The sequence below is a fragment of the Pelophylax lessonae genome (assembly GCF_965119305.1).
Source record: "Pelophylax lessonae genome assembly, chromosome: 12".
In the NCBI taxonomy this organism is placed as follows: domain Eukaryota; kingdom Metazoa; phylum Chordata; class Amphibia; order Anura; family Ranidae; genus Pelophylax; species Pelophylax lessonae.
Window position 1 is genome coordinate 79,997,634 of NC_138779.1, and position 25,768 is coordinate 80,023,401.

The 25,768-nt window shown below is 45.0% G+C and overlaps 1 protein-coding gene across 3 annotated transcripts in view; it reads right to left on the reverse strand.

The window, feature by feature from the left end:
• PLCH2 (phospholipase C eta 2) overlaps nucleotides 1–18,625 on the reverse strand; it is a 1,017,756-nt gene extending 999,131 nt beyond the window's left edge. For 2 of the 3 annotated variants that reach the window (XM_082273767.1, XM_082273766.1), the window contains exon 1: nucleotides 18,459–18,625. The gene's annotated coding sequence lies outside the window, so the exon portion shown is untranslated. The remainder of the gene's footprint in view (nucleotides 1–18,458) is intronic. The other variant, XM_082273768.1, reaches the window with a different exon arrangement.
• Nucleotides 18,626–25,768: the final 7,143 nt, after the last annotated feature.

A 25,768-nucleotide genomic window follows, 5' to 3' on the forward strand; every position in this document is an offset into this window, starting at 1 on the left:
CAGTGCTGCTATGTGGGGGCAGGGAGAGAAATATTTGTCCTGTGTAAGCACCCAGTGGAAATTTTGAACTCATGCTGGACTTACAACTGTAGAATTTACTTCAAAAGTTTGGACAAGAAAGTATAAGGCCCTGTTCACATCTGGCATTTTGGGATCTCCGGCAGAATCACTGCGATTCTGCCCAGAATCCCTAATCACACTGCAATAATAGCAAATTGCCCAACACGTGTTTAAGTGCTGTTCATTTTCAATGGCACCTAAACACAGTATGGTTTTGCCGAGATTGTCATGCAATAAATCGCACAGCAATCATGGCAAACCACAACGCATGAAGCTTGTTTTCCAAAAAGGTGCAGGAGCATGGTCTTCACTACTTTTTAACGGCTTTTTATTTGAGTATCATGTCAATGCCTAGATTTTCATAGAACAACTGCTCTACTCCCATTTGATAAAGGTATGTACATAAGGTTTGTTATGATTTTTTCGGCAAAGAGCCAATTCAGTTATTAAAAATCTGTTCATTCCCATTGGATTGAACAAAAATTTTCTATCCTTGAGATTCAAATTTTTTGTTTGTGTTGGTCGAGACGGATTGTTAGATAATTGAACGAACGTTCCTAAAATGTCAAATTTCTAAGGAAATTCCACAGGTTTGAGGCCAGATTTACAAAGGGCTTTCTCTTCTTGCCCCTGGTAGAGGTGAAGGGAAGATGCCAATGTGCACCAGGTCCTGTAGACTCAACTGCAAGTGAGAGGATTTCTTTCCAATGTTAGCACAAGTGTTCCCATCAAAATGTTTTCTTCTATTACTGCTCTGGGGACAGCCTAAAATTTTCGATTTACCCTCATTTACATGCCCGAGGATATTGGTGATCAGCACAAATAGGCTTTATGCACAGTTGCTTAAAAATCGCTGCTACTACAGGAGTTTTGCATTTTGCCTGTAGTAGAAGCTCAATGCAGTGGCATCTTAAGAGCATTAAAGGGCCACGGCCAATGCAGTGCACAAGGGCGCTGACTACACAATCACCCACGGGAATAAAAATGCAAATTATCGATAAGGCGATATTTATTGGTACAGCAGTCCCAGGCTAATGACAACTTCCAAGTTGGGCGGATGGGTCCGGTGAACACACACACAGACAGAAGTAAGACCCGACTGTCCTGTTTGTGCCTGTTCCCGTGGAGGCGGACAGGCATTCCTGCAGTTGTGGGCTTCCCCTCCACGGTCCAATTGGCCTGACAGCAGCGCGGGGCCGACAGGCACTTGCCACCTGGTAAGTTTGGCGGTGCAATGCACACGGGAATCGTGACCAAAGCTTTGCTGGGGCTGGGGCTGGGTTGCTGGGCGGTGGAGCCCCCGGGCAACTGCCTAGCATGCCCATTCAGTAAGATGGCCCTGGCTCAATGTTAAAGTTATGTGTCCATGCACATTAGGGCGATTACAGGTATATTTTAAGCTCAACGTTAAGAGGCAGGAAAAAAAACCTTCTAGTTTGTGTTTCTGATTGGAGCTTTCTGGAAGAAAAAGGCAAAACTCTCCTAAACTTGTCTAAGCTCTATACAAAAAATGCTCTATATTTATTTCTGCCAAGGGAACTACCATCTTTTTAAGCCCAGTTTGCATGGAGCCTAATGCCTCGTACACACGCATCGATAGTTGGCCGTGAATTTTCGGCCAACGTCCGATCGGCCGATTTTCAGCTTGTTAGTATGATGCTTTTGGCAACCGACTGCGACTTTTCGGCCGAATAAAATCTGGTGTGCAGGCTATAAAATTTTTGTTGGCCGTCAACACAACGGCCGATTTTCTGTCAGTCAGTACAGATTTCGGCAGACAAAAATCTGATGAGCAAGACTGGGCATGCTCAGAGAAGAAAAAACACAGGGAAAGTCAACCATCACATGACATCACTTCTGAAGTTGGTTTTTGTTGGCCGAGAAAATTTGTGTGGAGTCTAGAGCACATTTCAACCAAGACCAAAACCAAGATTTCAGAATCATTGCTTTTTTTTTTGTTTACTGCACAATAAATAAAAATTGCACAGGTGATCAAATACCACTAAAAGAAAGCTCTTTTTGTGGGAACAAAAGGGCATCAATTTTATTAGGGTACAGTGTCGCACGGCCGCGCGATTGTCCGTTAAATTAACGCAGTGCTGTATGGCAAAAAATGGACTGGTCATTAAAGAGGTTGTAAACTCGTATAAATTTTTTTTTTTTTTTTTACACCCTGCAAAAGAAAGACATAATGAGCTAGTATGCATCGCATATTAGCTCATTATGCAATACTTACCTCAGAACGAGCCCCCGCCGTGCCGCTCACTCACCTCTATGACGGGCGACATGTCTAGTCGCCCGTCTTCCGGGATCGCGGCATCCGGCCATCTGATTGGCCGGAGCCGCGGTGACGTCACTCCCGCGCACGCGCGCGGGAGCCGACAGTCACGGCACGGGGCTCTGAAGGAACGGCACGATTGGCCGTTCCTTCAGAGCGCATGCGCCAGTGACGTCACTGGCGACATGTAAGGTAAATATCTCCTAAACGGTACATGTTTAGGAGATATTTACAGTACCTATAGGTAAGCCTTATCATAGGCTTGCCTATAGGTACAAGTTGTAGAGGAGGGTTTACTTCCTCTTTAAGGGGGGTAAAACCTTCCGGGGCTGAAGTGGTTAAAGCACATCATGTACCTTTCATTTGTACACTAAGGCAAGGTGGTCACGAAGGGGTTGTTATTACAGTATAGGTCCACTTTAACACAGACAACAGATATATTGTATAAGCGTTGGTCTTATCTCTGAGTACAGCGGACGTGCTTTCATAGACTTCCCTGTGTCCCATCTTTAGAATTTTTCTTGGAAATATCTTTGTTAAGTGTTTCAGCTGATAAATAGAGGACCAGGCTGAAGCTCCATTTTGATGTGTTCTATATCTGTGCTGTAAAAAGCCTGTCTGTAGCCGCTGTGAACTGCCACTGGTCCTTCTGTTATCAGAAAACCTTCTGCTAGTGAAGCCAGTCAAGCATGACCCACTGAGCCAGCAAAAAGCACAAAGGAGAATCTTCAGTCCTTTAAACTCGTTTCATGCGAATGTGTTCTGCTTTAAAAATACTTCTAAATAACACGTTAATGTGTAACAAAAATGCACAACGTATGAATTTATTTGTACTCAAGACGCCTAAATCTGCTTATTGTATATGCAATATTAGTTACACAACACAGTGATTGCACTTTTCTGTTCCTCTTACTGTTATTGGTGCTCTATCATGGCGTTCTATATGAAAATATTACAAGAATGATAACCGGTTTTGTCTCATTTGCTATTTGACATAAATATTAATGAGGAGAAGAATATACAGTTCACTTAGGTTTGTGACATAAGTTGTTGGATAATGAAAAAAAAGTTCACAGGCTGGTTAAAGTGACAACTAAGCAAAAACTTCCTGCCTTTTTTTCTTGTTTTGTGTGCCAGAAACTTGAAACGCTAAAAAATTAGTCACTGCAACTTGACATTTACATGTGTGTATAAACTGCAGTTTGAGCTACTGAGCTCTGTTAACAACAGCTTTTAAACATGAGGAAAGAAGCTGTTGGCTAAATATGCAAAATAGTAAGTGACCTACAGCATATACATAAGGTGGGGGCCTATGAAGCAGGTACTTTTTTATTCTTAATGGTGCAGAACAACCCCCCCCCCCCCCAAAAAAAAAAAAAAGAACTGCTTAGTTAAATCAATAAAACAAAAAAAAAAAATTAACCCTAAACCCTGGCTTCTGATGAGCTCGCACAGGCAAGGGTGACGTCATTCAGAGGTGTATTTTGGTTTTGTGCTGCCCTAGGCAAGACTAAAATTGGGTGCCCCCCCCCCCCCCCATGTAAATTTGCCCCATTTCTTTTTTAACGGATGTGACTCCCTCCAAAATTGAAGGACTACAAGTCCCAGCATGAACCCCTGAGATCTCACGAGGGGGGTGAGAGGGGGTGGGAGAGAGAGAGGGGGGTGGGTGAGGGAGAGAGGGAGGGATGAAGGAGAGAGGGGGGGTGAGAGGGGAGGGAGAGAGGGGGGATGAGAATGGGGGGGATAAGAGAGGGGGGTGAGAGAGAGAGGGGGGATGAGAGAGAGAGATAGAGGAGGGGTGAGAGAGAGAGAGAGATGGGGAGAGAGGGAGGGGGAGAAAGAGAGGGGGGATGAGAGAGAGAGGGATGAGAAAGAGGGGAATGAGAGAGAAAGAGAGAGGTAGAGAGGGGGAGAGAGAGGGAAGGGGGTGAGAGAGAGAAAGAGAGAGAGAGGGGGGTGAGAGAGGTGGCTCTAGCAACCAGTGGCCAATAGAGTCTCAGGTGGAGGGGGGTGGCTTTTTGCTGCCCCCCTGCAAAGGGCCGCCCTAGGCCTGGGCCTTGTTGGCCTAGGCCAAAATACAGCACTGACGTCATTGGGCCTTTTTAATAATGTGATTTTAAAATGTTGACACATTCACTATCTATATTTATCAAAGGGTAAATTTGAATGTTAGGACCATTATTCATTTTATTTATTAATTAATTTTGTTTTTTTGCACCCTGTCTTGGCTGACCAAACTTGGGGAAGAATTGCAAGGATCAAGTTGTAATTAAATCTGAAGTTATTATGTATGCGTAATCAAGCATAACAAATTATAAAATATTTATTAGCATACTTAGTACAGTGATTATTACAAATCTTTACTGTAATCTACTTGAGCAAAAGATGTTATGTGGCATTAATAGCAATGTCCTGAAATAATATACAGCTATATAAGAGAAAATATCTTCATCAACCAGAATGCATCAATCCATATATTATATAATATTATTCAGTAATTCACTTTGAGAACTCATAACAAGGCCTGTAATATGGATATAAATCAGTGCCTCTGTTCAGAGCCATTACAAGAACCTTCAGGGCCCCTGTGCAAGAAACCATGAAGGGCCCCCTGGACCCCTGGCCAGGGCCCTTCCATTTAAGCCTGGGGCTCTTCCCACTTATGCTGGGGTCCTTTAATCTCATTGTGGGGCCCTTTATTACGGTAACGCAGTAGGACCCTTTCACAAGTTCTGCAGTGGGCCCCCTTCCTGCCATCTTGGGGTCTCCCCACAGTGGTGGCATGCCAGGGCCTGGTTGCAAGTGTGACCTTTGCGATCCTGGAAGTTCACCCACTGGTGTCAGATGTTTTTATTTTTTGGTATTTTAATTGTATTATTTTTTATCATTTTTTTAATTTTTTTACAATGTCACTGACTATGACTCTGTCCATTCAGAAAAGGGAGGAGCTGGTAAATTACATATTTACCGACCCTTCCTGCTTCTCTATTGTGACACATCCCCTCCAGCAGCTGGCAGGAGAGGGGAGGGAGCACATGGGGGGGGGGGAGGGCAGCACAGTGGGGGGGGGAACCAGGGGAGCACACAGGGGAGGGCAGCATACAGAGGAACCAATCTCCTCCATTTTCCTCCTGCAGCTACAGAAGGAAAAAGGAGGACAGTGATTTCTCTACATGCTGCCCCCCACTGCCCCTTCTATCCAGGTGTGCAGGGGAGCCACACAGGCCCCCTGGAGCATGGGGCCGGTTGCAATTGCAACCCCTGCAACCCCTGTAGTTACGCCCCTGCCTCTGTTGTTGTAGAGGCACCATTTGCTTCTATGTCTACCTGTTTCCCAAACCAGTGCTTCATATTTCCTCTAACCCCACTCTGAGCTCCTTGGGTAAATCTGCCTACGAACAGCAGAGATGGCTAAAGTTAGATCTTTACACAAACATGCAGGTTCACATCAATACACATCAGATATGGTGAACATTCTCTAATGCGGGGGTCAGCAACCTGTAGATCCCGATCTACCAGTGGATCATGGTCAGGTGACTGGTAGATCCTGGTCTGGGCTTGCCGACCCGCCATCCCAGAGCATCAAACAGAGTGCATTGCAGAGAGATTACTTGTAAAGTTGGAGGGAGCAAGTGCAGCATAAGCCGATACCTTCCTGTTTATCCGGAGTGATACCACCTGCACTCCATCTCTTTTTCCTACTAGCGGTTTAGTGCACTTTCTGAATACAGGAGTTCTGGTGTGCTTTCAGAAAGTGCACCACACCTGCAGGATATAATAGAAGTCTATGGCAAAGTGTAGCTAACCCAGGACAGTCGCAGATACACTGCGCTGCTTCCGCGGTTCAGGTAAACCGCAGCACATCAGTGTGAAAACAGCCTTATAGTGAACTCAGAACATTAGGAGCTCATTTACATTTGTAGTTTGAGGGGTGGTAAAGCCCCATAGTTAAGACGTGTTTTTATCATCCCCGTCCAGCATGTCCAATGCTCTCCAGGCTCTGACAGCTCCATTGCTCTCCAGCAGGCAAATCGACTGTCTGATTGTGTCCTTGTCTTCTCCAGGAACATTGGAAGTAGAGGTGGTCCATCATGCAGGATCTCAGTACTCATCAGATGGAGAACAAGCATTGCTTCCCCAACTGCTTCTCCGACTACGAGGGTGTCCAGCCAGGGCACTGATGTGGGAGCTGTGATCAGGACCATAGACAGCATCGTCCAGCTTCTGCCTGCCCAGGACAGCCATGAGAGCGGGCTGTATGGGGGTCTGGCCAGGGTGGCATACATGCTCTACCACATCTCCCAGTGCCCCACGTTCAGTGCTTACAGGGACACTTACCACCGCTGAGCCAGCTCCATCAAGTGGTCCGTGCTGCACTATGACCGGGAGGTGGACCGGGAGACCCGGGCATCCTTCCTGCTGGGCGGTGTTGGGGTTTATGCTGTGCGATGATCTACAAGGCCGTGGGATGGGTAAACTACACCAAGCCGCTGGACAGGTTCCTGGAGCTGGGGAAGGCACGTGTGGCGCTCGGTTATTGGGGTGTGGATCCGACGAACTGTTCCCGGCTATCTGTGTGCTGCACTGGTCCTCCTGTCACAGGGCACAGAAGGCAGCAGCTCCCCCGACTGATGTGCGCTCTAGGCCGGCGCCTACCTTGCCTATAGGTAGCACCGGACCTGCTCTGACGTTAATGTTGGAGACACACAATATATTTACTCTAATTATAATAGCATCTACTTATACCAGTAGTCTTCAACTTTCTTGATATAGGGGGCCTCAAGTGTGGCTCCTGACACCACCAAAGGGCCCATATAAAACTCAGGTATTTTATCCTATATCCTGCCAACCAGGGGCGTAACTACAGGGGTTGCAGGGGTTGCGATTGCTACCGGGCCCCATGCTCCAGGGGGCCCAGTAGCAAACCAGTGGGTGAACTTCCAGGATTGCAAAAGTCACACTTGCGACCGGGCCCTGGCATTGCACCACTGTGGGGAGGCCCAAAGATTGCAGGAAGGGAGCCCACTGCAGAACTTGTGAAAGGATCCTGCTGCGGGACCGTAATAAAAGGCCATGCAACGAGAGTAAAGAGCCCCAGGATTAGTGGGAAGAGCCCTGGGCTTGAAGGGAAGGGCCCCGGCCAGGGATCTGGGGGGGCCCTTCATGGTTTCTTGCATCGGGGCCCTGAAGGCTCTAGTTACGCCTCTGCTGCCAACATGAAATAGTTGATGATCAAAGACTGCAGATATGCTTTAGGAGATGGCCAGAGACTGCAAACAAGCTATAGAAGTTTTTGGAGACTGAGGACACGCTTCATAAGACAACCATAGATTGGAAACACATTACATGGGGCTGCCAAAGTTCACTGTTTATACCTCCCATTTGTGCTCTATTCAGTCCACCTAAAATTGACTATCACCTAAATAAGGAAAATGCAGAACACAATGTGCAGGGCTCCAAAGGATGCACAATAGGTGTCCAAGATTTGAGTGTGGCCCCTGGGCTGCAGCTTGGGCACCAGCTGGCCAAACTTACATTGAATTTTCGCTGATTCCTGCAAATCAATAAAAATGTAACCTGTGGGTGGTCCTGCTGACACTACCGTGTGCTACAAACTTCGATGGAAAACTCGAAGAAGCCTGCCAGAAAAGTCAGCCAAACAGTGACTGCAGCCAATCGGTGGGTGCCAGCTGTCAGAATAGGATAGTGGTGATTTGTCTAATAATGCTGTTTAGGATAAATGTGGGAATCTTTGGATTGGTTTGGATTGGATTGTTTTGTTCAGCCCATTGAGCTGAATGTGAGGAATCTTCACGTGTATGGCAAGCTTTATATTTTACATGCATGTTAGTGTACTCAAGTGGATGGCTTCTAGTGAACCATTTCAATTGCTTTTTTCTTTGCATTATTTATCCCTTATCTGAACCTGAAAGATAACTAACTTGTTAACGCATGTAAGAAACAAAAGAGACTTGCAGTGATATTATAATGACTCTAGTTCCCAGGTTGGTGATATCATTACTCAGATAACACGCGCTGACATCACTAGTATGCGATTGTATCGTGCTGTGTAAAATCACCTGGAGAATATAAATATCATAAAAGTCACTGTGATAGTAGAGAAATACAGTCCAGCAGCAGCGCTGTAAAGCTGGCTCTACACGGCTCACTTTTCTTCATTCAGCCAATCAATTTAATAAAAAAACAGAACCGATTTCCCCATCCACACATTCAATTGTATAGAGAAATCCTCCCTGCTGTATTTTTGTATTATGACAGCGGGACTTCCCCGCTCAAAATACACTGATCACAGCCCATTGGCTGCATGCGCTGATCAAGTGAAAATATACCAACAAGTCCGTTCATGTAAAATCAATCAATAGATCGACTCATGAACAGGAATGGCTTTACATGAATCGAAATTCACCCGCTTCACCACTGATGCTGCAGCAGGAAGGAGAGTAAAGATGTTTATTGTATTCCCACATTTCTCCTTCAACGACTTCTGGACCGGAAGGATTTCCCCCTAATGACCAGGCCATTTTTTGTGATTCGGCACTGCGTTACTTTAACTGACAAATTGATGTCCATTTTTTCTCACAAATAGAGATCTTTTGGTGGTATTTGATCACCTGTGCGATTTTTATTTTTTGCGCTATGAACAAAAAAAAGAGCGACAATTCTGAAAAAAAAAAGAACAATATTTTTCACTTTCTGCTATATAACATTCACCCCCCCCCCCCCCCCCCAAATGTAAAAATCAATTTTACTCATCCTTTTAGGCCAATTTGTATTTTGCTACATATTTTTGTTCCCATTAAGGGCTCTTTCACACGGCCGCTCCGCTTAATCCGCAAATCATCCTATTTTTTTGCGGATGATTTACGGACATAATGTAAGTCAATGGCATTGCGGATGTCAGTGGAATACCATCCGCTGACATCCGATTTTCCTCCTTTCAGTTCTGTTCCATTTTTTGGAACGGAACAGAACCCTATTTTTCCTCCGTGTAAAAAACGGAAAGGAAGGAAAATCGGATGTCAGCGGTGTCATCCGCTGACATCCGCAATCCCCATAGACTTATATTATGTCCGTATATCATCCGCAAACGGATGGAATGATATGCGGGCATACGGAGCGGATGACACAAATGTCATCCGCTCCATGATAAAAAAAAAGTCCCGCAGCAGACACAAACAGCGGAGCGGCCGTCTGAAAGAGCCCTAAGAGTATTTTGATTGGTTTGCACAAAAGTTATCACATCTACTAACTAGGGGAAATATTTATGTCATTTTTATTTATTTATTTTACTAATAATGACGGCGATCTGCAAAATTTTTGACACTTTTGGGGGGACTAGCAACATAACTACAGTAATCAGTGCTAAAAATATGCACTCTCACTGTAATAATGACACTGGCAGGGAAGGGGTTAACCTAGGGGTGATCAAAGGGTTAAGTGTGAGCCTAGGGGAGTGTTTTCTAACTGTGGGGGGAGGGACTTGTGAAATGACCATAGAGACCTGTGATCCTATATAGGAGGATCACAAGCGCTCTGTGATCATTCCAGAGAGAACAACGGTCTGCTGTGTTTACAACAGCTGACCGGAGTTCTCTCTCAGCAGGGAGCGATCGCGGGTGCCCGGGAGCAATTGGCGCTGCCGGTTCCGTGGATCAGCACCCCCACTGCCAGTGGGGGCGGGAGCACGCCCCAGGCGCGCTTTTGCCCCGGGGAGCGCTCCCGTGGATCACCGTACAAGTACAATGCACCATAAGCTGTAGATATAGCAATTATTAGCAGGAATTCCCTGAGACCTTAAAGATAATTCAATGATTCATTTATGTTAAAAAGGTTGAGAAAGGCTGAAATAAAGAGAACTATGGCCAAAGATTTTTTTGGCTATACTTGTTTTCTGGGTCTCAGGATTACACTTACTTTTGCACTCCTGAGACCCAGAATCATACAGAGCCGGTCCAGGCTCTGGAAGGATCCTGACAATATTGCTGGGATCCACCCACATTCCTGACCAGCAGCTGGCTCAGCCTATCAGCACGCTGCTGAAAAACGTATCCAGCCGCCCCTGCACCCTCCACAGCCTGGTACTTCAGTGAGTACTGGAGGGGCAGAGCCGAGAGCAGTACTAACAATCTGAAGTTTGTACAGCGATCTCCCCTGCTTAGCTGTTGTGTTCTGCTTCTTGCGCCAGAACACACCAATCAGCACTCTGATGTAGATCAGGAGACCTGTTCCGGTCATAACCCTTCGACAGGCCTGCTTCTGCTGGACCAGCTGCTGTACACACAGGCCGAATGTCGGCCGGTTTCTATTGTTGTCGTCTGATATTTGGCCCATGTGTACAGCCCTTAATGCCCATGCATGTCCACGAGAGATTATTCATGCCGCCATGTACAGCTCAGCATAGATTCTGAATTAATGATTGTGAACAGGCAGGTAAATGCTGAAGATCCTGTTTGCTTTTGTTTTTTTTTTTATAGTTTACTTCCACTTTAGTCCAGGTTCACATTTGTGCGATGCGGGAACGCTGCGAATATACAGCGTGTTCCCGCATCACATCCCCTCACACTGCCATATGCAATACGCTGGGGGTGTCAATTAAGAGTTAACGACACCCCCAGATCAGATTGCATATCGCAGTGCGATCTTACAGTTCGCACAGAATCGGATCGCACTAGTGTGAACCACCATGCGATCCGATTCTGCTGCGGACAAAAAAAAGGGTCCTGTGCGTGTTAGGTGCGATTGCGGTGCGAATTCAGCTCTACAAACTGTATGGCTGAATTTGCACCGCACAGAGATGGTATGTAATTTTAGAAGCAGTGCGCTCCGAATCATATGCGATGTTTGTGATCGCACAAATGTGAACCGGCACTTACCAGATATACTGCGGCAGGCTGGCTCGGCTGCACGAACCATTGTACCTGTACGGCGGTTCACAGGAGTGCTCCTGGGGGTGAGTGCGTACCGCCAGAGGTGCGCGCACCCACCCCCACTAGGTAGCAGGGATGCTGATCCATGGGGCTGGTGACCGCAGTTGCCGCCGGGCACCCACGATCGCTTCCCGCTGAAAGAGAACGACAGTCTGCTTTTGTAAACACAGCAGACCGTTGTTCTCTCTGAAATGATCACAGAGCGCCTGTGATCCTCCTATTTAGGATCACAGGTCTCTGTGTTGATTCCACAAGTCCCTCCCCCATACATTTAGAAAACACTCCCCTAGGCTCACGCTTAAACCTTTGACCACCCCTGGGTTAACCCCTTCCCTGCCAGTGTCATTATTAAAGTAACAGTGCATATTTTTAACACTGATTATTGTAGTAATGTCACCGGTCCCCCCAAAAGTGTAAAAAATATCAGTTAGGGGTCCGATTTGTCCACCGCAATGTCACAGTCCTGCTAAAAATCGCAGATCGCCACCATTACTAGTAAAAAAAAAAAAAACTAAATAAATTTTTCCCCTTGTTTGTGGATGCGATAACTTTTGCGCAAAGCAGTCAAAATACGTTTATTGAGATTTTTATTTACCAAAAATATGTAGCAGAATACAAATTGGCCTAAAAGGATTTGATTTTTATTTTTTTTGAGGGGGGGGAATGTTATATAGCAGAAAGTGAAAAATATTGTTTTTTTTTTTTCTTTCAGAATTGCCGATTTGTTGTTTATAGTGCAATAAATAAAAATCGCATGATGATCAAATACCACCAAAAGAAAGCTCTATTTGTGGGGGGAAAAAAACATCAATTTTATTTGGGTATAGCGTCGCACGACGGCGGAATCGTCCGTTAAAGTAATGCAGTGCCGAATCGCGAAAATGGCCTGGTCATTAAGGGGGAAAATCCTTCCAGTCCAGAAGTGGTTAAGATGTAGCACAGTCTAACCTACACAGTGCAGCGACCTGCTAATAGTGGGAAAATGTGCATCAGTAGGTTTCCATTGTATTTACTGAGCAAACTTCAATAAACCACATTTACATTAACAGCTTCATGTCCGGCAATGGTGTGTTTTCATGATCTTAGAAGCCATATGTCTATGATCTCATGTAAACAGAGGTGATAAGCTTCTCCCAACATTCACACTCCCTATCATTAGACAGCTCCCATCACACCGCATTGGTTAGAGAGTAGAGACCTATCAGTGCCATCCCCGGTAGTGTGTGCACTCTGACCGGTAGGCTCAATGAACACCAAAGTGAAAGAGAAGGAAAGTTTGCAGCTGCCTGAGCTCTTCCTCCAACTCCCCAGGGTGGTTCTGCTTTCCTGATCATATAATCTTAACAAGTTCTTACATTGTAGATTGTAGAAGATTGTTTAAAAAATATATATATATCATTTGTTTCATCCCCCTATTCTTGTAGGTGAACCTTGTTTTTAAAATGATTATGAGGCCTCATGCACACTGGACGTTTTTGGCGTCAGACATTTTTTTTCTACAGCCAATAAACTCCCCTATGTGTTCATGCACACATAGGCTGTTAGCAGCAGTTTTTGGTAGACACAGTTTCTGGCTGTAAAAAAACCCAAAAACGAGAGGGTTTTGAGCAGTGACGGCCCGCCCATAGGGGCGCCCCCCCCCCCCAAACACAAGCAGAAAAAAAAAAGATTAAATAAAAAAAAAAAGTAAATTTTTAGCCCACTAGGGGCGCCGGACTTAGTGCTGGGTATAGGGGGGTGGCAGAGGCGCCGATTGGCGCTCTTCTGGGGGTGTGTCGGGGCGCAGAGCAATGCGCCCCGACTTACCGCACTTTAACGATGTCCGGGCTGTGATTGGCCCAGAGTCCAGCCTGGACCAATCACAGGAGGACATCGGACCTGGTGAAGTGACGCATGGGGGCGGTGCAACGCCCCGGCATCACGATCACCTTCCATTCCCGCCCGCGGCCCGACGCAGAGAGAGAGGACTCGGAGCGGCGATCGACTCGCAAGCAAGAGCAGCGTGACCGGCGTGGAGGAGCTGACAGTCGGACGGATCGGACATCGGAGCGCGAGGAGTGAGTGAGCCGTAGCCGCTTACGGCGAGGACGGTAGGAGACGTCCTGAATCCTGGCTCACCCCACCACAGACCGGCAGTCGACTTCAGGCAGTCCGCAGGCACAGCCGCACAGCCAGGGAGGGTGAGTAGACACAGTCCCAGGCTCCCAGCAGTGTGTGACAGACCGTCAGGGACCAGCAGCAGCCCAGCTAAATGTAAGTGAAGAACTTTGAAGTGGCGATATTAGACAATATGGTGGCGGCACACTGTGTGGTTTTCGTGAAGCTGCATGCCTGTACATTGAGCTGTGCCATCATGCCTGTACATTGACCTGTGCCATCATGCCTGTACATTGAGCTGTGCCATCATGACTGTACATTGAGCTGTGCCATCATGCCTGTACATTGACCTGTGCCATCATGCCTGTACATTGACCTGTGCCATCATGCCTGTACATTGACCTGTGCCATCATGCCTGTACATTGACCTGTGCCATCATGCCTGTACATTGACCTGTGCCATCATGCCTGTACATTGACCTGTGCCATCATGCCTGTACATTGACCTGTGCCATCATGCCTGTACATTGACCTGTGCCATCATGCCTGTACATTGACCTGTGCCATCATGCCTGTACATTGACCTGTGCCACGCCTGTACATTGACCTGTGCCATGCCTGTACCATGACCTCAAAGTCACGCAATTTTTTTACGGCGTTTTTTGCCGCGAAGCAATACCCATTACATTTTTCTTTTTGTGCAACCCCCAACCCCCCCCCCCCTAAAAATTTTTGAGCACCAGCCGTCACTGGTTTTGAGTGATGTTTTTCAGCTGTAAAAATGCTCTAACATCGATAAACGCTGATAAATGCAAAAAAAAAAAAAAAAACTTTTCGAACTGGCGTTTTTTGACGTTGATTCCATTCTGTTTTTTATGTGACGAGCCATTGGGAGTAAGGGGGGATGTGTGAACTGTTCCCTAAGTGACTGCATGCTGGTAATCAAAGGAGGCCCAACAAGTCATCATACAGCAAGCCCTATGGGGACAGTGCTGCATTTTTAAAGTATATCTAAACTCCATAATGATAATTGAGAGTATTGCAGTCTACCGATTCTTAGATGTGGTGGCTGTATTCATTTTTATCACACATTATATTTTCCTTTATTTTAACCTGTTAATCCTGCCATTAACCCACTTCCTCTCCTAGGGTGACAGCTGTACTTAGTGGCTGCATCACCCTAATGCAGGGGGTGCATTAGGACTACATAACACCTTCCCCTCTCTTCTTCATAACAGGGGGGAGGTGGTTTGTAGTCTACACAGATAGCAGAGAACAATGCTAACTGATAACAATCCAGGAGAGAGCACAGAAAGCTCACAAGGTTTCTGGCTGGATGAACTGCTTCTTTTTTTTCAATAGTCAAACAGATATAATAAAACACTTTCAATGGTATATTTAACTGACCAAATAAGACAAATTTAGTGAGATTACATACTTTAATTCACAATTTTCAATACATCAGTGTAAATGAGCCCTTAAAGCGGTAGTAAAGTTGGAAAAATCAGCTGGCCCCCTGCAGGTTGATGGCATAACATGCTAGTACGCACCACATACTAGCACATTATGGCAGATTTACATGTCAAGCAAAGCCCTCCAGCAGTGCGCTGGAGGCTTCTATGCTCACTGTCTTCCTTCCAGGTTTGCTTGCTCCAGCCATTTGAATGGCCAGGCCGCTATGATGTCACTTGCACACATGTGAAAGGGAGTCAGGATGGCAGCAGAATGCTCTGAATTGAGGGCCCTGCAGAGTACAGAGAGCATGCGCTGGTGATGTGAACGTCTCCTGAAATTGTGAACAATTCCTAAACAGTGCTCTTTTTTAGATATTCATTGTACCCACAGGTAAACCCTAATTCTAAGCTGATATGTAGGTACAAGTTCCTGCAGAGTGTTTATTAGCGCTTTAAGGGCCAGTTCACACCATAGAAACGCAGTCGGGATGCGTCTCAGATGCTTTCCTGCATGCTCATTTTTTACGTGTGTTTTTGATGCATTCCAATGCGTTTTTGATGCATTTTTGGTGCATTTTGGATGCAGTCCAGCGCATTTTTCCATCCTCTTTTTTCTTAACCTTAAATAAGGACATGTGTGTTCCAGTGCGTTTTTGGTGCATAATGGTGCATTTTTTATGCAATTTACCGTGTTCCGGTACAGTCCAGTGCAGAAAAAATGTATCACAATCTACTTTTTTTTCTGGAACTGGAATGCACTAGAACTGACCACACTGGTGTGAACTATGCCATTGAAAACCATATAACCTACTATCCATACATTTTTGATGCAGAAAAAAAACACACTGGACAGCATGTGGTGTGAACTGGCCCTAAAGGCAAATCAACACAAAATTAAGGTGGTTCTAAAGTTAAAACATTTTTACTTTTACCTGCATTCCCTGCATTACCTTAAAAAATGTGTTTATCACTTGTTGTGCCCCCCCTTCCTAAACACTTATCTGAGTCCTCTCTCGATCCAGCACTGTCCCCGTTTGCAGTTCTTCTCTCCCCTCTTCCACTTCTTACAGGAGACTCAGGCAGCGGTGGAAGCCATTGGTTCCTGCTGCTGTCAGTCCAATCCTGTGAGGAGGGTGGGTGGCATGTTTTAGACAAATTGTGTGTGTCTATGGATGCACACAGCCCAGCTCGGGAGCACGCTCCCAGGTGTGCCACCATAGCATATGGCTTGCTTTGGGGGAATACACAGGAGAGGAGGAGTGGAGAATAAAAACACACAGATAAAAAGGTTTAAAATCACTTTGAAGCGTAACAAGTAAAAAAAACAATCCCCTCTGCATAATCTCTGTACATTGCATGGATTTTAACAAACTTTGTTGCAGATTCCTACCTTTTGTTATTCAGAAGAAATCATTGTTTGATCCTCTGTGCCTCTCTGCTGAGTGAGTCTAATGGGAATGGTTTCAGAATTATCTATCAGCTGTGGCAGCTGCAGAGCTCTAATGAGGAAATCTGCTGGGCATGCATCCCTTTAGACGTGTTCCTATTGGGAGTATCTCACCAAAAATGATATTTTTGTTGCAGGGGATGCCAGAAATCTGACTTGTATCTTAGGCAGACTTCAGGGAAAATTGGTGAGCCAATCAAACAAGCAGGAAATTACATTTCTGGGGTGTGGTCATTACACATTCTGTGTACAGAGCTCCAGGTAGCCATATTGCATTGCGTTTTCATAAAATTACAACAGCCGCAGATTGAAAAGGAAAGGTCATTTTTAATAACATTCAATCACAATATGATAAGTGTAACAATTGTATACGCTATATTGTTTTTTCTTTATTTGCTATTTTTTTCCCCACGAAAGTGGAGTAACCTTTTAATTTTGTTCACAACTTTGCCATTTTTTAATAATATAAAAAAACTTGAATTCAGTTCATAGACCCAAAGAAAAGCCATATGTATTTTCAAAACTGTATATAGATCAATACCTATAGTTTTAATAAATAGAAAAATGAACAACGCAATTGGTAAATTCAATACTGTAATTAATAAAAACAACGCAGCTGCAAGCACACTATATCTACTTTAGCAGCACATTGTTTTATGAATACCTACAAATCATCAAATAACTGTCATAAGCTGTCACATAAACATAAAAGTTGTGGTTGTTATTAAAATGGGTTTAGGTTTCAAACATGAAGTGGTCATAAAACAGCATATGCCCATTTGTACTTTTAGCACACCAAATCACACTGCACATTAGTGATCGACCGATATAGTTTTTTTAGTGCCAATACCAATATTTTGGTCATCGGATATCGGTATCGGCCGATATTGGCCGATATTTTCGGACATTTAAAAAAAAATATATTTTTTATTTTTACAGGTACTATTCTGGAGGGATATGGGGGTCTAAAAGACCCCAAACCCCTCCTCTGCACTTAAAAGCATTCAAAATGCCAAGTTTGGCTGTTTTGAATGCTCGCAATTTTTTTAATTTGCTGGTTTTTTACATGGAGACCCGATCAGAGCAGAATGCGGCTTTGATAGGGTCTTCTCTTCGGCGGCCATGCAGGTAGGATGCCCGGCAGGACGGGAGACCCGGGCGAGCTGCGGAAGGCTGCGGGAGAGGGGAGACATCCCCTTCCGCTCCTTGTAATGACAGCCGAGCGGCTTCTCAGCCGCATCGGTTGTCATTACAAGACAGCCAACCATCAGCTATGGACGCCGGTACCAGGGTGATGCCTCTAGCTGCAGGCATCACTCCGGTACAGCACTTTCCCGAAATATCAGCAATATCGGTAACCTCAGGGGTCGATTCCGATAAATCGGGGGAAAGTGCATATCGGCCCCTGATATATCAGCATTGTCGATAATCGGTCGATCCCTACTGCACACCGATAGTCTTCTACATTGGCACAGCTTTTGTTTTTTTATTTCTTTATATTGTGGCTGCGGTTTTGGAAAGTGCAGCTTCTATAGAGATTAGTGGTAATGTTTGTCAAACAACGCATAGAAAGTCCCCTTTTGCCTGCAGAAGTGCAATAAAAAACACAATACAATAAATGCCCATAAAAACAGATGTAAACATGTGAGCTGTGAATCAGTTCAAGATATTTTTCAGGTCTGTATATTTTGAGTTTCAAAACACATAATCACAAAGAATTGTTATTACAGCATGCGCAAACTCTAAGTAAGTCATAGGTTAAAAAAGAATCCACATGTAGCATGACATACATCTATAGTTCAGTGGCAATTTCGCAGCTACTGCCAGACCTGCAGCTACAGACATGCTCTGATTGACTCAACACCGGAAAACTTAGGAGAGTGCCTATGACTTTGAAAAAGCCGGGAATAGCAAATCTCCTCCATACCGGTGAATGTCACTAACTGCAAACTGCTGAATGCCACATTGCAAGCCTGAACCCTTAAATATTCAATACCTTCACCAAAGATCTGTGTTCTGCTGGAGACAAGTGCATGCTCTAACAATAATGGATTGTATTGTCATTCTCCACACTGATTCAGTTTACGACTACGATTCACAAGAGCAACCCGTCTCGGAAGGAAAAAGAATACACTATGTATGTATGTGCGGAAATAAATGAAACAACTAACCGTCAGCTTTCATAGTCCAAAGGCCCAGCTAGGAAAGGTCTTCTCTTTACAATGAAATCCAGCTTGACATGTTCCAAGAAAACAGATGAAGAACAGTAAAGTTTCTTGCGTGCCTCCCAACCCACAGTGATCTCAGTTCACTATTCAGCCCCTATTCAAACAAGTGAGCTCCAGGGCAACAGCGAGTTCAGTATGGGAGGGGAGTATGGAGGAGAGAGGGAGTTACTCTTTCCAGTAAGCAAGCCCTTTCTAACCAGAGAGGAAACCTGTTCTTCAGGTTACAAGCTGCTCAAGTACGTTTGAATCCTTAGATTTCACTTTTTTGGCAGGCTAAAAGAAAAATCCCCTCCGCCATGAAATTAAAAATAAAGATTTTTTTTTCATTAAAGCTTCTAAAATGCTACTTTGTTACATGTTGAGTTTACAGTAATGAAGTTATGGTGTTTACTTACATAGCATTTGGTTGTATGAAGCTCCTCAGATCACATCAGCCCTCTGCAATTCTGCTTATAGAGGGTCTAAACTCAAAATCTGACTTTAATGTCTGCCCTCTTCCATTTTGGATAATATTATGGCTCGTTTCCACTGAGCGTTATGGTACGGTTCGGTTCGGTAAGGTATGCAATTTTTGCCGTTTCTATTGTGAATGGTCCCCTAATTCCGAACCGTACCATACCACTTTTTTGGTACCCTTTCGTTGGGGTACCAAGCACATTAGTACCGTACCAACAGGGTGGAGCTACACTCTGTAGAACTTTGATTGGTTGACAGAGAATCGTCCATCACAGCTTTCCGGCTACATCACGCCTATCATGAAAGGGTATTATTGGCAGTGGAAACGCAAGGTGTACCGTTCTGAACCGTACCGTACTGAACCGAACCGTACCGTACCACTCAGTGGAAAGGAGGCATTAGATAACAAGGTAATAAGAGCAATAATATTTTTACTAGCCAGTTTATTCCCCACTACTACAGCCAATGGTGGGTTCTTTGTGAGGAATACAGGTACTTATTGGCTGACTGCAGCCATTCAATGGTTCTGTGTCACACAGAACCTGACCACGGAGTAAAACTGGAAGCATTAAGGAATTAACAGGCTGCTAAGTCTAGGAAAACCACTCTGGGTGAAAAGTATTTCAGTTTTCTTATTACTGTTATCCAAATAGTAGAGGGCATGGAAGAGTAGGTAAACCTAAAGTCAGTGATTGATTCTGGGTCCTCTTTGGGTCCCACATGAAAATTATTTTGGATTGTATTGGTATTGGATTGTATTGGATTGCTGGCCAACTATTCTCAGCATATCAACCCATTGGCTGGGTTGATTTTTTTTTTTTTTTTAGATGCTCAATATTGTTTCCTTTCGGATTATGATGCTCTAAAAATGGACAGATTTGGCAATGGCCTTGAGTTTGGATATTCACATACACCACCAGCTAAACACTATGCTTGGAAATAGTTCACTGTGTGCTCTACTGACCATTAGTCGGATTGTATTTGCATGTTCAATTACCCTTTAAAAACTATAACCAGCATATAACTGTCTTTAGTAGACCTAAAAAAAGGTGTACTTATGGTCCATCTAGGATTCATTAGATAGCATGGCTGATCTGTACAGGGGTGCTGCCAAGCAGAGGTCAATTCAAGTACATTAAACAGGCTTACATTGCTTTACCTAAGCAGTGATGGATACTCTGTTGACATACCTATTGACTGACTGCATCTCCAATAGCTATAGATTCTTCTGTGTCACACAGAACCTGATTTCAGAGTGGAATTGGAAGCAGCAACGAATCAGCAGACTTCTAAGACCAAGAACACTTCTTTGGGTGACCAAAAAGCATTTCAGTTTTATTACTTTTTTTTTAAAAGTAGAATACATGGGAAGGTAGGTAGACTTAATGTTAATGTTTGTTTTTAGGTCCACTTTAGGGTACCCATATGAGATTGGGTGATGCTTGTCATGTCTAGGTGTAATAGCAGACATGCTCATCAATTGGCTGGATTGCACACTTTTGGATGATCAATATTCCTCTTGTATTAAGGACAGATTGGGCAATGGCTTTGTGGGTGTCTGCATACACCACCAGCCCATGTCAAAGGGAGTAGTTGAGTAGATGGGTTAGAAACCTTGCTTTGTTGATGGAATCACGCTCCATGCTGTCCCCTCCAATGATATAAACTTGTATGCTTGGCAGTGGTTTGCTCTACAGATTTTTTAGCCCATCAGTCTGCATTAATAATTGTCCTCTAAAATCTATGGCCAGCCTTAAGCTATTTTTATTAGAGCTGAAAGGAGGTGTTCCTTCCATGATTTATTAAACAGCATGCCTGACGTGTACAGGGTTGCTGCCAAGCACAGGTTATTCCAAGTACATGTTCTACCTATGCCTGCGTGAGTTTCCTCCATGTACTCCGGTTTCTTCCCACACTCCAAAGACATGCTGGTAGGTTAATTGGCTCCTGTCTAAATTGGGCCTAGTATGTGTATGTATGAATGTGAGCTACGGACATTAGATTGTAGGCTCCTTGAGGGCAGGGACTGATGTGAATATACTGTATATGTGAAGTACTGCATTATTAGACAGCATTATTAGACAGCTCTATAGGCAATGCAGTGCACTGGGGCCCCGCCTACACAATCACCCACGAGAATAAAAATGCAAATTATCGATAAGGCAATATTGGTGCAGCAGTGCCAGGCTAATGACAGCTTCCAAGTTTGGCGGCTGGGTCCGGTGAACACACACACGGACCGGAGTCAGACTCGACTGTCCTGTGAATGCCTGTTCCTGTGGAGGCGGACAGGCATTCCTGTAGTTATGGGCTCCCCCTCCACGGCCTAAGTGGCCTGGCAGCAGCGCAGGGCTGACAGGCACTTGCCACCTGCTAAGTTCGTTGGCAGGATGCACACAGCTATCAGGACTAATGCTTGGCTGGGGCTGGGTCGCTGGGCAGGTGGGGCCCCCCCAGGCAAGTGGGGCGTCCGGGCAACTGCCAAGCGTGCCCATTCGGTAAGATGGCCCTGCCAAAACCACAGGAAATAATTGAAGTCTATGGGAAAGTGGAGCTAACCCACACAAAAACTGTGGGTTAGCTGCACTTTAGCCAAAGCATAGTGGGAAGTGGGAAGCCGCCCTTAGGTAGTGCCTATGTAAATAACTGCCATGTTACCTAAACAATTAAAGTTGTTGTAAAGGCAGAAGGTTTTTTACCTTAATGCATTTTCTACATAAGGTGTAAAACCTTCAGTGATCCGTCCCCCCCAATACTTACCTGAGCCCCATCTCGATGCAGTGCTGTGCCAGAGGGCAGGGGCCCTTTCTGCCCTCTCCCTCCTCGTTGGACATGGAGGCAGTAGCAGAGCTATTGTCTCTTACTGCTGTCAATCACAACCTGTAAGGAGGGAGAGAGGGCAGGGTCTAGCCACACTCTGTGTGCCAAGCCTGCAGGAGCCGCTAGAAAATGTAGGAGCCCTGGGCAGAGCACCACCCCTGGGAAGTACCTAAGCCAGGTAGTTCCCTGGCTGTCACAGAGAGAGAGAGAAATATACACACACTTATAAAATAAATGATTAGATTGTATTAAGATCAATAAATACTATGACAGGCAAAGAAACAGTTAACAAAAGCTATCAACCAGTGTGGTAGTACAATAATGCAACACAGTACAGTTTCTCTTTAAGACACATCCACCGTCCTGCAGGACTGGAGATATAAACAATAGCTCTAGAACTGAGAGATTTTCCTCAAGTGAGCGAAAGAGGGTAACAAAAACACAAGGCTATCTCACTTGTGGAACCTCAATCCTAAGAAAAAAAATGTAAGCCTCAGAAAGTTTATCAAACCCACAAAAAAAGCTTTCTTTTGGTGGTATTTGATCATGGGTGACAGCACATGGTAAAGCTCACTAAATAGCAGGAAAATAATGCAAGTGTCCACCCCACCCGCAGTTGGGGCAATTGGGTATGCAGGGCAGCAATAACATGACAGGCATCTCCCGCTGGTTGCTATAGGCAACGTAACTTGATTTTTTAAATAACAGTCACAAACAGGCAGAGCACATTAGTCCTTCTCTGGTTCAACCCCTCTGCTGGTCTTTGGAACAAGACACAGCCCCCTGGCTCAATGAAAAACTAGGAGCAACGGCCAGCAGGTTGACTGTAGGCAGATATCCCAGACAATGCCCCCAAATGTAGCGCTACACCCATAGGAGCCACTGGTGAATATGGTTATCTCCCACCCTCTACAGCCAGAAACCCAAATGTTCCACACACTCTTGAGACAGGAATCAGTCCTTGCAGCTTTTGTTTTTTTGTATTTTTATTAGGGAGATTGAACTTGGATGGGGATAGGGTTATTTTGGGTTTCCTACTTGATTAACAAGAAAATCTTCAGGAACTCAACTATATACATCCAGTATATACACACTTCTTCTCTTCTACCTCCAGAACAATCTTGCTTGTAGAACTACATATCCCAGGACCAACTAGTACTGACAGTTTGATCCAACACAGTCTTAGTTCCGATCCAAAGTGAATGCCCTTTGCAGGCAGGGATGGTGGTCCCCTTTGGTAGTGTAACAGAAAAATAGGTCTTTGGTGCTAGCTGTCCTATTCCTGTGGCTACTGATCCCAGTAACACCTCTTCAGCTCTCCTTGCTGCAGCTGCCCCTTTCACTAGCTCTCCTGGCTACTTCTCCACAGTCCTCCCAGACTGACTCTCCATCTATTCCAGACTGCTTGCACCCAGTCCCTTCAGTCATGCCTCTCAGTCTCCTGACTGTAGCACTCACCAGCCCTCCTAGCTGTCTTTCTCCCTGGAGATTTGCCCAGCAGTGTTCTCCTGCTGTCCGCTCCTTGCTCCCATGCCTCCTGGTCAGGATCTCTCCATGTGTCATGAAAAGGGGACCCTTCCGCACCCGAGCCCATGCCTGAGTTCTCCCCCCCCCCCCCCAGACTGTGGGGCTACTCACAAAGGCCTTTGACAGCCTAACACTCCATCTCCTTCTTCCACCCGAGCTCACACTGCCCCAGCTGGGCTGACCCCAAGTATTTGGCAAACCATCTGTTGAGGATTGGTCAGGGCCCTCAGAATACCCCAGACAGCTCATTCTAGACTCCTCCCAACTGATTCTGGAATCTTCTCCAAGTTTCCAAGCAGGTGGAATCACCAGAGATGCTGCTGCTGAGTCATCTTAACATTAACACATAGGCTTGGCTGCCAGTCACGCCTGACAATTCACCTACTCTTACACAAAAATCCCAACTCTAGCAATTTAGCAACGCTAGGGGGTGCTACAATACTATATAAAAGTAGTATTCTAGGATATACCCAGCTAATCATAAAACTGATCCCTCCCCCACCTAATATCTATGCTAACTAACCTGTGGGTGAAAGATCTGTATACCCACCTATTTTAAAGCCACTCTGGTCGTGAACCTGACTCCCCTGTGTCAGCTCAAGGTGGCCTCAGGGGAGTGGAGGGAGAGCCAGCAATACATGGGCCATAGGAGCATATGGGTGACATCACCACTCAGGCATCCCAGCTGTTTTCAAACACTCTCTCTCTCTCTCTCTCCTCTCCCCTGCAGCCAGCACTGGGGAGATCACGTAACCCAGGGGTCCCTGGGTTAGTAAAAAATGCCTGATCTGGTGAGGAATAGTGCCCCATTTTTGTTGTCAGGGACGGAATAATGCACCATTGTTTGTATCAGTGGCAGGAATATTGCTTTAAGGGCCAGATAAAGGCAAGCAAAGAGCCACACCTGGCCCCAGGACTGCAGTTTGGAGACCACTGACCTAACTAGAAAGGAGTGGCCTGAAAATAGGTAAATGTAAAGATATTTCTTTCACAGGTTGGTTAGTATAGGTGTTAGAAGGGGAGGGCGGCTTTAAGAGTAGTTAGATATATCCTGGAATTCTACTTTAACAACTTAAATACCAGCCTGTAATTTTCACTTCATTACAAGGCCTTTTTTTGGTTTTAAATGCTGTGATACTTTGTTCAACAATTACATCATGGAACATGGTACCCAAACAAATTTTATATACATTTTGGACAGATAAAGTTCGCTTTTGTGGTAGTTTAACCACTGTTATGTTTATTTTTTACTATATAAAGATTTGCTTACATTTACCAATGCAGGACAGAGCTGACTAGATAAAAGGAAGCTCAAGACACTGAGAGAGGATCTGTGAAATCACAGAATACCGGACTCACAGAAATGGCAGGAGTACTAGTAGGAGAAACTTACAGCACAAGTGTTCTGGACTCACAGGGAGAAGGAAGAGAGTTGGAGTGAACAGAGTCTAGGACAGGGAGGATACACTTTGGTACTGATGGGGGAGAAACCAGAGTACCTGCACATACAATGAAGTTTAGAACCCTTATAAGGACTGAGGAACTAAACCCAGGACCATGCATTCACTATAATCTGGTCTCACATAGTACACAGTACATGGAAATGCAATTATTTTGGTAAAAATTAACTGCTAAATACCTTTTCGCATCAGCAGTACATAGCTGTCTTGAGACTTCTATGAGTGTCCAGCAGAGCACAAGTTAAAGCTTGTAGGAGGAGTTTTCATGTTCCCCTGATTGTCCTATGAGGCTGCATGCTCCCTGACCCTCTGTCTGGTCAGTCCTGATTGGCCCTGTGCTGATCACATGCACTCAACCAAGACAAAAAACTCTCTAGCAATACACACCAAACTTAGCATATGAAGCTTTCCCCTAAGACTCTGTTCTCTAAGGAGATGGGTTGGGGACAGTGGAAGAAGGGAAGGATCAGAGTAGACAGGATCAAACAGTCTTTTTACATAATGTGCAGGATTAACCCTTTAGGTCCCACAATGAGTATAACAAGCATTCTTTACTGCATATACTGTACAGACTGATTTCACTGTTGTGGTTTTAGTAACACTTTAAGGAACTGCCTTAGCATCTCCAAGGCTCCTGAAGTCATAGATAGGTTGCACTGCAGACGATTCTCAGGTTGCGGTCCTCTGACTCACCCGGGTAGGCCAGTGTGCAAAAGGAAAAGCTGCTGGAGCAGCACCTGGAAGATCATGGCTATCACTTTATGTAGCATGGTCTACTACAATGATTTTCAGCATCTCCAGCCAGCTGCCCACTGGATATCAGATATGATTAATAGCATTGAGCCAAGCTGGGCCAATGAAGATGTGCAAAAAAAGACCATTCCTGGATTTCTGCTTTAACTCCTAAGATCCTTAGAAAGAAGATAATGGGTAACCCCTGTCCAAACTCCACTTACAACTAGATTAACCTATTCTTAGCCTTTAAGGTAT